Source organism: Capricornis sumatraensis, chromosome 10 (assembly GCF_032405125.1).
Source record: "Capricornis sumatraensis isolate serow.1 chromosome 10, serow.2, whole genome shotgun sequence".
Taxonomy (NCBI): domain Eukaryota; kingdom Metazoa; phylum Chordata; class Mammalia; order Artiodactyla; family Bovidae; genus Capricornis; species Capricornis sumatraensis.
Window position 1 is genome coordinate 32,134,341 of NC_091078.1, and position 12,898 is coordinate 32,147,238.

Below are 12,898 nucleotides of genomic sequence, written 5' to 3' on the forward strand. Positions count from 1 at the left end.
TGGGAGAGATCAGTGGCACCACAGGTACTGGGATGGGGCTGGTAGGGCTCATTTATTCCTGAAATATAGAGTAAGGCACATGAGGTGCAGGCACTTTTCTAGGAAGAAACATCATGTACTGCATCGAGCAGACAGCAGTCCTACCCCCAGAGCTTCAGTTTTCCAGGGTCGGGGTTGTGGGACGGGGGGAACCCTGTCACATTAGCCGTCACCTCCAGGCGTGTCTGCAGTATGTCCATCTGACGCCTCCTGTAGGTACGGATGCATCCTCCCTTACTGCGATGAGGATGGTGGACCCCTGCACCAGCTGAAAATGTGAGTGGATTGTGACTCAAGAGGGAGTGACTCCCTATCCCAGAGAACTGCCTGGAGTAATGGGATTGCTGGTTGGGCAGGGCTGGCAGAATCCTGGATCCCACATAGCTGGGGGCCACGGTCTGGGGAGCTTCTCCTGGAAGAGAGGAAAGGAGGCCAAGAGAGCTGTGGAGGGGTCTGTGGTGCTGTGAGGAGCATCTGGGAGGTCAGAGGTCAGAGTCCGCCCATGCGAGTCCACACCCGTACCATGTCCATCCCAGTCCTGCCTCTATGCCCGATCCTGGGACCCAGAGCACAAAGTGTGGAGATCATCCAGCTCACTGTCTGGTGGAACCTCGGCGGGGTGATCAGCTGGTGCTCAGTGGACCCAGTGACACTCAGGGGACAGCTGAGCCCTTGCTGGGGAAGGATGAGTGTCAGTGGCGGGAGGAGATGCAGGTGTGTCCCTAGCAGACGAGGCAGCCTGTAGATGTAGGAGGTACATGTGCAGTGATAAAGGCCTGCGGGAAACCTTATGACAGAGTCTGTGTGTGCCCTCCTTGGACAGATGTTCCTGGGACCCCTACATGTTCCAGAGATGCAGTGACCAGAGTAGACGCCCTGCCTGCCCTCGCAGCAGTGACACCAGGGGGCGGGGCAGGGGGAGGGACAGTGTGCCGTGCCAGGCTGCCCTCAGGAAGCAGACAAATGGTCACACCACGGATCAAGGGCTGTCACTTGAGCAGGCTCATTGGCAGCCCCTCCCCTGTGTCCAGGCCTCCTCTGCCTGGTCTGCCAGGTGAGATGGACCGTGGAGGAGAACTGACCTCTGGATGGGCAGGGGCAGAAGGCGCAGAGGCCCAGGTCCCCGCAGGGCGGCCCTGGAGTGCAGTGTGGTGGGAAGGCCAGGTCTCTGACTCTGCTGCCCATGTGACTCTCCCCAGGGCCATGGCCTCCATCCTGGGCACCTGGCTGCACCTTTACCCTGAGGATTTCCAGCAGTCCCCAGAATTTCCCTGCCTGAAGATGCTCCTCGCTTACGTAGAGCTCAACATGGCCGACTCGGACCAGGAGCAGCGAGCCCGCCATCTGCTGGCACAGCTGGTGACCCTGGAGTCCACGGAGGCAGAGGGGCCTGGTGAGGAGGACTTGGGGTGGGTGAAGAGGACGGGGATAAATAATGAAGGGAGGGGCTGGGCCACACAGAGCAGAGCCTCCTGAGGCTGGAACTAGGCCAGGAGCATTGAGGAGGCTCAGATCACTATTCCCCTGGACTGCAGCCTCGGAGGACTTCCTGGGGGTAGGGGGCATCTTGGATTGAGATTTCAGGGCCAAGTAGCGAGTATGTTCCTGTCTTTGGCTCCATGGACAAGCAGTCTTAGTGACAGTGTTTTCTCTTCTGGGAAATACAGCACCTGCTGGAGAAGAAGCTCTGGAAACATCACCAGATCTCATGCCATCAGCACCCCTAATCCCTGCCACAGCTCCACAGTCAGAGCAAGCTCAAAGCCCAGCTCCCATTCAAGTTCAAGATCTGCATCAAGTAAACACGCCAGCTCCAAACCCAGAGCCACAGCATGCTCACGCCCTGGCTCTCACTTAAGCTGAGAGGCGAGGAAAAGTACCTCCAGGCTCCCATTGTAGATCCAGAGAGCGTGCAAGAAACAGCTCCTTTCTCCTTCAGAACCTGATCACCCAAAAATCCCTTTCCAGCACAGCTTCTACAGCCTCAGTTTCCAGGCTTAAGCCAGCCTCAGCAAGTGCACTGCCTGGGCTCTGGAGCCTCTTGGTGCTTTGCAATCAACTGTGGCTCCCGTGTTATCCAGCTGTGGTTCTAGAGACTCCAGCAGATCCAGCTTTTGCAGCAGCTCAGGCGCTGAAGCCAGTTCCTTCCCTAATAACCCTGGAGCCGGTCTCTGATCATCAGCGAGCCTTGCCTTGCCTGGCAGAAGGTGTGCTGCCCTCATCCCAGCACCAGGCCTGGAGCCTGTCTCTCCCCTCTGATAATTCCCTCTCTTAATGTGTGTGTGTGTTTTTTTTAATTACATGTACAAACTTATTTTTTCTATGAAATAAAGTAAACTTTGATAGAAATGGAATTCTATGACTTTTTCAATTGTATGTGTGAGCCGCGCGGAGAACATTCACTACGTTCCATGACCCCATCAACTGTCTCTTGTAGAGCATCTGCATCTTATTTGATGCCAACTATTAATTTGGGCTCCAAAATCACTGCAGATGGTGACTGCAGCCATGAAATTAAAAGACGCTTAGTCCTCGGAAGGAAAGTTATGACCAACCTAGATAACATCTTACAAAGCAGAGATATTACTTTGCCCACAACAGTCCGTCTAGTCAAGGCTATGGTTTTTCCTGTGGTCATGTATGGATGCGGGAGCTTGACTGTGAAGAAAGCTGAGCACTGAAGAATTGATGCTTTTAAACTGTGGTGTTGGAAAAGACTCTTGCGAGTTCCTTGGACTGCAAGGAGATCCAACCAGTCCATCCTAAATGACCAATCCTGGGTGTTCATTGGAAGGACTGGTGCTGAGGCTGAAACTGCAATATTTTGTCCACCTCATGCAAAGTGTTGACTCATTGGAAAAGACGCTGATGCTGGGAGGGATTGGAGGCAGGAGGAGAAGGTGACGACAGAGGATAAGATGGCTGGGTGGCATCACCGACTCAATGCACATGAGTTTGTATGGATTCTGCAAGTCAGTGATGGTCAGGGAAGCCTGGTGTGCTGTGATTCATGGGGTCGCAAAGAGTCGGACACGACTGAGTGACTGAACTGAACTGAACTGAACTCTGCAGTCTGGGAAGGCACTGCACTCGACTCTCCCTCATCTGTTGATGGACATTAGGACTCTTTCACCTTTGGGCTCTTGTGTATAGTGCTGCTCTGAACACTTGTCTACAGGCTTGGGACTTTCTGCGTTTACTTCTTTCGGGTGTTGAGGTAGGAGCGGAATGTGGGCGGTGACTGAATTCTGCGTAGTTGCCTTTTTGAGGACCTGTGGCAGAAGTGTACCTTTAGTGTTTCTATTTCCCCTTCTTCGTCTGTGTTGCGGTGTCCTCTCTGCTACACATTCCCCCTCCTGGCCCCTCACTCTGGGGAAGAAGCCTCTGAGGAGGCCCTTGCGGCCCGCCCCTGAATGAAGCAGCTCGTGTCCTAGGTGAGTCCACAGCCTCAAACCCCTGGGAGAGACTGGCTGAGGCCTCCGGTGGAGTCATGATCCGTTCCTGCTCCAAAGACAGTGTGAGGTCCAGTCTGTGATCATCACCTTGCTGCTTTTTCATTCGTTGCCACCCCAGATGCACTCCTCTTTGACCCCATGCCCTACTGTCACTTCTTCTGATGTTAGTGTGAGTGTCGTGTATATTTGTGTGGACACCCCCAGACATCAAACCCCAGTAAGTGGAGATGTTCTGGGGTTCTTGGCTCTCTAATTCCCAAAGCCAAGCCTGTGTGTGTGGTGCAGCCCTAGCCTAGGATGGCCTGAGACTCTGTCCCTGCCCCGGGCCCTGGTGTTTCCCCCTCCTATCAGGGCCTCAATTTTCCAAATGGACAGTGACCGGTTAAGCAAGGAGCTTTCAAAGCCTGCACACAGTCTGCCCAGCCTTCCACGTCTCTGGGTGGTTTACGGCTGGGTGACACGAGCAACCCCAGGCCTCCCTCATGGTTGGAAGGCACCCCCCAATGGCTCTGTGGGCCTCTCTTTGCTGTGGTGAGGAAGAGGGTTCACACTCACCGAACTTCATGCCCTGAAGGATAACGAACGTTTCTCCAGAACGGCTGAGGCACTGTGAGCGATACAAGATGACTTGGACATGGACCACGTGCTCGAATGTGATCTGTAGACTAGACGGGCGATCTTTACCCATGCTGCCTACGGGGGGAGATCTCTCTGAAACAGGAATTGTCACTTTAAAGTTCACACTGTGTTTTAATGCAGAAGTAATATTTTCCTTGATAGCAGATATTGTACTGAGTTTGGAGCACAACTGAAATAATAATGTTTGGGTCATGCAGACAGTCCTGTTATTGAAGCGGATTGGGGAGAGAGTGGGTCAGGTCTTCAGTAAATACAGAGTAAGTTGCCCTGTGGTCTAAGAGGAAATCGACTGATTGGCCCCCACAGTTGTCATGACCCAGGGTTCCTCAGGTGGAATTACCACAGGAGCCCGTGTGGGGAGCCCCAGGCACCTTCAGTCCTGATTGCCTTGAGAGTCCGATCCTTGGGGCTCAGGCCTCAGAGAGCAGCGTTCTCCAGTGTGGACGTCTGCAGACTGGGCATGGAGAAGGTAGTGGCTGAGATGTCTGAGAGCAACCCTCCCACTTGTTCCCACTTTCTTCAGTAACAGCAATGCTGTTCCTTTCCGCATTTCTTTTCCTGTCGGCATTTTTTTCTGGCTGTTTCAGAGTTGATCTGAGAGCTACTGCTGGGACTTCAGTCTTCCCTGGTCTTTTTCTGCCTCTTCTCCTCTTCCTCCCTGCCATAATAAAGTGTCTGAGCCAGTTGCAACAGGTTATCTAAGATGATTTGGTGCATACGCCTCTTTTAGTAACTTACTGCGGCTATCTGGATCCGACTGAGTGAGAAATCTCTCTTTTGAGATCATTCCTCCCTCTGCACTTTCGGGATCAGTCTCGGGGAATCTGCAAAAGGCTCCTGTAGTCCATCCTGGGATTTACCTGGAGCTTCCCTCTCTCCCTGTTCGAGGTTTGTCAACTGGGCATCGTTTAATGTCTTAGTGCCCACTCGCTTGAGTCCTGACAAAGTGACTCTGATCCCATCTTCCTTTAGCCATGTTCGAATCCCAGTGTGATTCTGTTGTGGGGGCAGTCTGATTCCTAGTAGGGAAGGTGGCTATCTCGCCCTCTTCCTCTTCTGCTGATTCCTTACCAAGCCATTCATCCCCATAGGCAATCCCTCCCCCGGGGTCCACTTGCTGGGTGAGGGGCTGCCGCCTGCCTAGTTGGAGGAACTCAGCCGTGCTCAACTCATAGGTTTCTTATAAATCTCAGAATATCCATGGTGAGGAAAAGCATCCAGATACAGAAGAATGTCATTTCTGAAGAAAGCAGATTCATGGTTGCCTGGGGATGGGTGGGAGGCGTGGGTGACCAGGGGCATGAAGCAAACATGGATAGCAGTCTGTATGTGTTAATCCTAATTCTGCTGATGCATTTCTGTACTTATACATGTGTGAGACCTTACTGAATTACACATTTTAGACATGTGTTTTTTTTTTAAAACCTCATCTGTACATCTATGAAGCTGTTTTTAAACAGCACAGAGTGAAGGATATGAAGCATAGATTTCCCCAGTCAGTGATGACAGTTGAAGCCCCTGGTGCCTTGGAAAGTCCATACCCCTGGTCCCCCTTGCAGGGGGTGTCTGTGATGCACCTGGGCATTTGTGCTTCCTGCAAGGTTTCCAGGAATTCTCAGGCTCTGGAATTGGGAAACCATTTTATTAAATGTGCGATAGCTGAGAAGAAGCCTTCCTCTTAACCAAACCATCATCAGGTGAAATCTTTGATTTTCAAGTGTTTCATATAAGTACATAATGGGTAAGTACCATATATCATGGGTTTGTCACTTGTCTCTCCCTGAAGAAGTTTTCTCAGCCTCCAGCACCTGAGTTCATTGGATTAATTGAAGAAAGCTTACCTCCATCTTGGGTAAGATTGGATGGGTATGGTGGCTCCTCCATGGGTTTCATGTTACTGCAATTATGCAATCAAGGCTTGAGCTCCTAGTTAAAAAGGTGCCTTTCATACCACATAAGGCATGCTATCATTGACTAACCTTTCTATAATAGTGACAGTTGATAGTCATTTAAAACGCTCTTTGTCTTAGGTTTTACTAAGGTCAGGGGTGTGTTTTGAGATTTACTGAGCATGGCAGTTCCTCCGATGTGAGTTTTTGTAACACACTCTGTCTGATTTTCTATTTTATTTTAAAAGGTTTTCATATTCTTTGTATGTGGTTGCTTTTAACTCCTTGTCTTATAGAGTGGAAAACACATGCTTCTGTCCATCAATTACTATCACTTCATTTCTGTTTTTTTTCATTAATGACAGGTGTGCTTTTTTCTTTAGGAAAACTTTAACGTTTTTCCTTAAATTTCAAAATTGAAATTACACACATTTATTGTACCTGAGAATTGAAGACAGAATTTTAAACAGTGGAAATGGAGGAGGGATTTAATATGGAAATACTAAACATTAATCAAACAATCAGAATAGAAACAGTATGTTTGATGGAGTCAATTAAATTTTGGTTTTGGAACATGAAAGTGTAGTCTTTCTATCTGGATATCAGATGGACTGTTTCAAGCCACTGGCCTAGATGGAGGAACTCAGCAGAGCTCCCCTCATAGGTTACTTATAAAGCTCAAAACATTCATGCTGAGGAAAAGCAGCCAGATACAGAACTATGTCATTTCTGAAGAAAGCAAATAAATGGTTGTCTGGGGATGGGTGGGAAGTGTGGGTGACCAGGGGCATGAAGCCAGCTTGGGGAGCAGTCTGTGTGTCTTTATCTTAATCCGGCTAATGCTTTTCTGGGTATATATATACATGTGTCAAAACTTACTGAACTGTACACTTTAGACATGTGGGTTTTATTTTATTTTTTTAAACCTCATCTGTACATCCATGAAGCTGTGATTAAAGCAGCACAGAGTGAAGGATATGAAGCATAGGTTTACCCGGTCGGTGCTGACAGTTGAAGCCCCTGGTGCCATGGAAAGTCCATACTCCTGGTCCCCTTGCCAGGTGTCCGTGATGCACCAGGGGAGTTGTGCTTCCAGCAAAGGTGCTAGGAATTCTCAGGCTCTGAAAGTGGGAAACCTTGGTATGACATGGGTGATAGCTGAGAAGGAGCCTTCCCTCCTCTTGACCAAACCATCATCAGGCGAAGTCTTTGATTTTCAAGTGGACCTGATTTTCATACAGGTCCATTGTGGGTAAGTACTATATAACATGGGTTTGTCACCAGTCTCTCTGTGAAGGTGCCTTCTCAGCCCCCAGCATCTTAGATCATTGGATTAGTTGGGAGAAATCTAAGGGGATGGGTAAGATGGCTCTTCCATACAATCCATGTTCCTGCAATTATCCAATCAAGTCCCTAGCATGTAGTTGAAAGCAGAAAAAAGAAAAGAAAAGAAAAGAGCTGTTCTTAACACTTCCACTTAAAGGTAGTTGCTGGTTTCTATTGGGAAAGGGGAGCGTTTCATATCTGGTAAGGCAAATGACCATTTATAAACCTTTCCATAATATCAGTGGTTGAAAGTCATTCAGAATGCTCTTTGTCTTCTGACACGGTAAGGTCAGGGGTGTGTTTTGAGATTTACTGAGCATGGCAGTTCCTCAGATTTCAATTTTTGTAACACTTTTTGTCTGTTTTTCTATTTTATTTTTTTAAAAAACTTTTATATTCCTTGTATGTTGTTCCTTTTAACTCCTTGTCTCACACATTTAAAAAGACAAAATTCTATCCATCATTTACTATCACGTCATTTTTGGTGTTTTTTTTTTTTTCATTTGTGGCAGCTATGCTTATTTTTCTTTAGTAAAAACATGATCTTTCCCCCTTACATTTCAAAATTTTAATTATAAACTGCATTTTGTACCTGGGATTTGAAGACAAAATTTTAAACAATGGAGATGGAGGAGGAAGGAAACACTAACAAGGAAACACTAAATATTGATGAAACAATCAGAGTATGAATGCTATGTTTGATGGAATCAAGTCAATTTTGGTTTTGGAACATGAAATTGTAGTCTTTCTATCTGGAAATTAGATGGGTCACTTTCAAGCCAATAAAAATGATTTATTATAAGATCAATATAGTACAGAAAAGAATTATAAAAAAGAATGAAAAATTTCATACTTATATGCTTAAAAGCCTCTTGATGAAAGTGAAAAAGAAGAGTGAAAAAGTTGGCTTAAAGCTCAACATTCAGAAAACAAAGATCTAGGCATCTGGTCCCTTCACTTCATGGGAAATAGATGGGGAAACAGTGGGAACAGTGTCAGACTTTATTTTTTTGGGGGGGCTCCAAAATCACTGCAGATGGTGATTGCAGCCATGAAATTAAAAGACGCTTACTCCTTGGAAGGAACGTTATGACCAACCTAGATAGCATATTAAAAAACAGAGATATTACTCTGCCCACAAATGACCGTCTAGTCAAGGCTATGGTTTTTCCAGTGGTCATGTATGGATGTGAGAGTTGGACTGTGAAGAAAGCTCAGCATCGAAGAATTGATGCTTTTGTACATGGTGCTGGAGAAGACTCTTGCGAGTCCCTTGGACTGCAAGGAGATCCAACCAGTCCATTCTAAAGGAGACCAGTCCTGAGTGTTCTTTGGAAGGACTGATGCTAAAGCTGAAACTGCTATACTTTGGCCACCTCATGTGAAGAGCTGACTCATTGGAAAAGACTCTGCTGCTGGGAGGGATTGGGGGCAGAAGGAGAAGGGGGCAACAGAGGATAAGATGGTTGGATGGCATCACCGACTCGATGGACATGAGTTTGTGTGAACTCCAGGAGTTGGTGATGGACAGGGAGGTCTGGTGCGCTGCAATTCATGGGGTTGCAAAGAGCTGGACACGACTGAGCGACCGAACTGACTGAACTGACTGACTGACCCTGAAGTAGAATTTCTGAGTCATATGGTAGTTCTATTTTTACTGTTTTGAGGAAACTCCACACTGCTTTCAGTGGTTACTGTAAACAGTTTTCATTTCCACCAAAGGTGGACAAAGGAACCCTTTTCTCCACATTCTCACCAAATTTGTTATTTCTTTACTTAAGTCATTGTAACAGGTGTGAGGTGATAGCCCATGTGATTTTTATTTGTATTTCCCTGATGTTTAGTGATGTTGAGCATCTTTTCATGGGTCTTTTGACCGTCTTTATGTGTTCTTTGTGAAAATGTCTGTTAAGATCTTCTACCTATTTTAAACAGATTGTTTAGAGTTTTTTGTTTTGTTTTTGCATTGTATGAGGTTTTTTTTTTAATATATTTTGGATTTTAGTCTCTCGTCATACATAGGATTTGCAAATATTTTCTCCCTCTGAGCAGGTTGCCTTTTCATTTTGTTGGTGGTTTCTTTGCTGTGCAAAAGCTTTTTAGCTGATGTATTCCCCTGTTGTTTGTTTTTACTTCCCTTTGCTTTTGAAATCAGTTCCAAAAAACCATCACCAAGACTGGTTTCTAAGAGCTTACTGCCTACATATAAATATATATATATATGTATTTTTTTTCTTCTAGGAGTTTTATGGTTTCAGGTCTTACATTCAAATCTTTAAAGTGTTTTGAGTTCACTTTTTAAAGAGAGTAAGGAACTTATTTGACTGTCTGCAAACTATACTTATGAATACCATAAGATTTTTGAAATGGAGTCATTAATTATGGACCTCTCAAGGAATTATTTTTCCCCTTAGGAATGTATTAGTTTATATCTCTGGGTCCATAAAAAGAAGAGACTGTCTTTTGTGCTAAACCAGTAAGCCATACTATCATCGAGGGCAAGGTCACACACTGTAAGGTGAGAACAACATCACACATATATAGAATCAGATCAAGCTGGAATAATTTCTCAGCTTTGTTATTAGCTGTGCAACCTTGAGCAAGTAACTACCTCTCTGAGGGTCAGTAGGTTACATGTTTTATAACAGTTCCTAGTGTCATGAACCATCTGTCTCAGTTTTAGGTAGTGCTCAGGGCAGTCCTCTCTTGAGTTATAAACTGAGCGTTTTCTTTGACTTCTACTTGAATTCGTCTTGTTTGGTGAATTTCACACCTACCACCATAGACTATGGGACTGTTTAGCACACACTTAAGGATTGTTAACTTTTCAAATCCATAGCGCGGTGTGCATCTCTAATTTTCCGGCACTGGGGTGAAAATGCAGATTCTGATTGGGCAGCTTTGGAGTTGGGACCAGGCTCTGCACTGCAAAGCATCTCCCAGGTGATGTCCGAGCCAGATTGCTAGTACGCCACCACCACCTCCGCTGGTACTACAGATACTTGGGTCTGGCGCATTTGCAGTGACATGGGGCAGTCCTGTGCATTGTAGGAGATCCAGCAGCATCCCTGGTAGTTTCCTCTGGATGCCAGTGACTCCCAGCCTGCAGCTAGGTCACCTGAAACGCCTCCAGACATTGGCAGATACCCTAAATCGGTGGGTGGAGAACCATGCCCTATAGGATGCCATGCCGGTGGTGCACCTCTGGGCAAGCCGGTAGGGATCCTGGACGTTGGTGCAGATTGGGAAACAGAGGCTGGGCTGCGCGCTCAGCGCTCGCGGTCGCAGAGGCTGAACGTAAACTTTCAGCTCCACGGCCTCACGCACCTCCCCTCCACGCGCACTGCGTCCCCACGCGCACTGCGTCCCCACGCGCGGCTCAGCCGCCAGAAGTAGGTACTTGTAGGCCAGTCGATGCTGCAGCTCCTAGCCCTTTCTAGTTAGCCTGATGTGGCTCCAGTTTCCCCGTCGTCGCTCGCCGGGAGCTCCCGCACACCTCCGGCCTTAACTGTGCCTCACACTCCTCAACAGCCTTTGGCGGGGGAGGCCACAAGCTACCCACCCAGGAGGAGGCCGTCCATGTCAAAGAGCAGGTGGGGGACGGGCCAGGGCTCAGGCACCGCCATTGTGCTGCCTTCCAAGCCTGGTGGGGTCAGGGGCATGAGTTCATTTCTGTAAGATTGAATTTACAGGTGGTGTAAGATTGTGGTCCTCATTGCTTCTTTGGTGTGTTGCTTCCTAGTTTTCCAAACTCCAGCTATTGAACATACTGTCCTTTCCCCATTGTATATTCTTGGCTGGTTTGTCATAAATTAATTGACCGTACATGTACTGATGTTTCTGGGCTTTCTGTCCTGTTTTTTTTTTTTTTTTTTTTAATGCCAGTACTATGCTGTTTTGGTTACTCTAGGCTGGTAATATAGCTTGAAGTTATAGAATAGGAGAAAATATTTGCGAACCATGTGACTGACAGGTTAATATCCAAAATATGAAAACAGCTGATACAACTTAATTTGGAAAAAGCAAACAACCAAATGGAAAAATGTGAAGTCCTAAATAGACACTTTTTCCAAAGAAGACATCCAGATGTCCAACAGGCACATGGAAAGATGCTCTACATGGCTAGTTGTTAATTGCAAATCAACACCACTATGAAGTATCACCTCACAGTGGTCAAAGTGGGTCGTCATCAAAAAGTCTATGAATGATAAATGCCAGACAGGATGTGGAGAAAAATGAACCCTCCTACTCTGTTGGTTGGAATGTAAATTGGTGAATCTATTATGGAAAACCATATGGAGGTTCCTTGAAAAGTTAGAGTTACTTTATGACCCAGCAATCCCTCTGCAGGGTATTTATCTGGAAAAAAAAAAAGAAATCTCTAATATGAAAAGATACATGCACTCCAGAGTTCATTGCAGCACACTTTACAATAGCCAAGACATGAAACAACCCAAGTGCCCATAAACAGATGACTGGCTTAAGATGTGAGATATGTGTCTGTACACACACTCACATAAAGAGGTATGTATATATAAAATATAGATATATGTATATAAATAATGGATATTACTCAGCCATTTACAAGATTGAAATATTGTCATTTGCCTCAACATGCATGGACCTAGAGAATATTATACTTTGTGAAGTAAGTCAGAGAATGACAAATACTATGTGATATTTGATATCACTTTTATGTGGAATCCAAAAATAATATAAATTTATTGTTTCCAGACATAGAAAACATATGCTTACTGAAGGGAAGATGGAAAGAGGATTGAATTGGGAGTTTGGGATTAACATACAAACTACTATACATAAAACACATAAGCAACAAGGATTTCTTAAATAATTCCACAGAGGGCCATCAGTCAATTCTGGGTTTTCAATTGTTCTGAAACAGCAAGTAAAAACTTGGTTAGATTTAAACTGGTTTTGTCTCTTGAGATTTTTGATCAAATTGAAACAGTACCAGCTTAAACTGGTTTTGTCTCCTTAAATAGATTGTTGATTATTCAAACCTTGCTGTCATTTTGTAGAAACAACAACACTGTGCATGTATAAAATGGGAATCCCATATCTCTAGTGTTACCCTAGAGCCAGGAACTCAAGGAATAGAAGTATGGCCACCTGAGCTCCTTTAAGTGTGAAGCCCTTCAAAAGGAAACTCTGGCTTCTAGCAGCATGAGTAGCTTATATAGACTGATTTAAACTAGCCAGAGGATTTCCAACTTTGAAATTCCCCTAACCCTTTGCCTTTTGCCCTGATGTGGTACTGGGGAGACAAATTTAACAGCCTTGCCAGTTAACCTTGCTGTAAACCTCTCTTTTTTTCTCAAAAGCCAGTGCCATAGTGTTGGCTTCTATGTATGTCTAGTAGGGAGCCCTTGCTAGATAACAGTTTGGGGAACACAAAGTTTTGTAGGTCTTGTGACCACTTGTTTGAGTCACTGCAGTTCCTCGCAGAGTGTGCATGCACTCTTGCCACTGCCCTGAGTGGCCACCTAAACCACGTTTGTCTAAAGTGTCCGCTGTGGGGTTCTTGCTTCC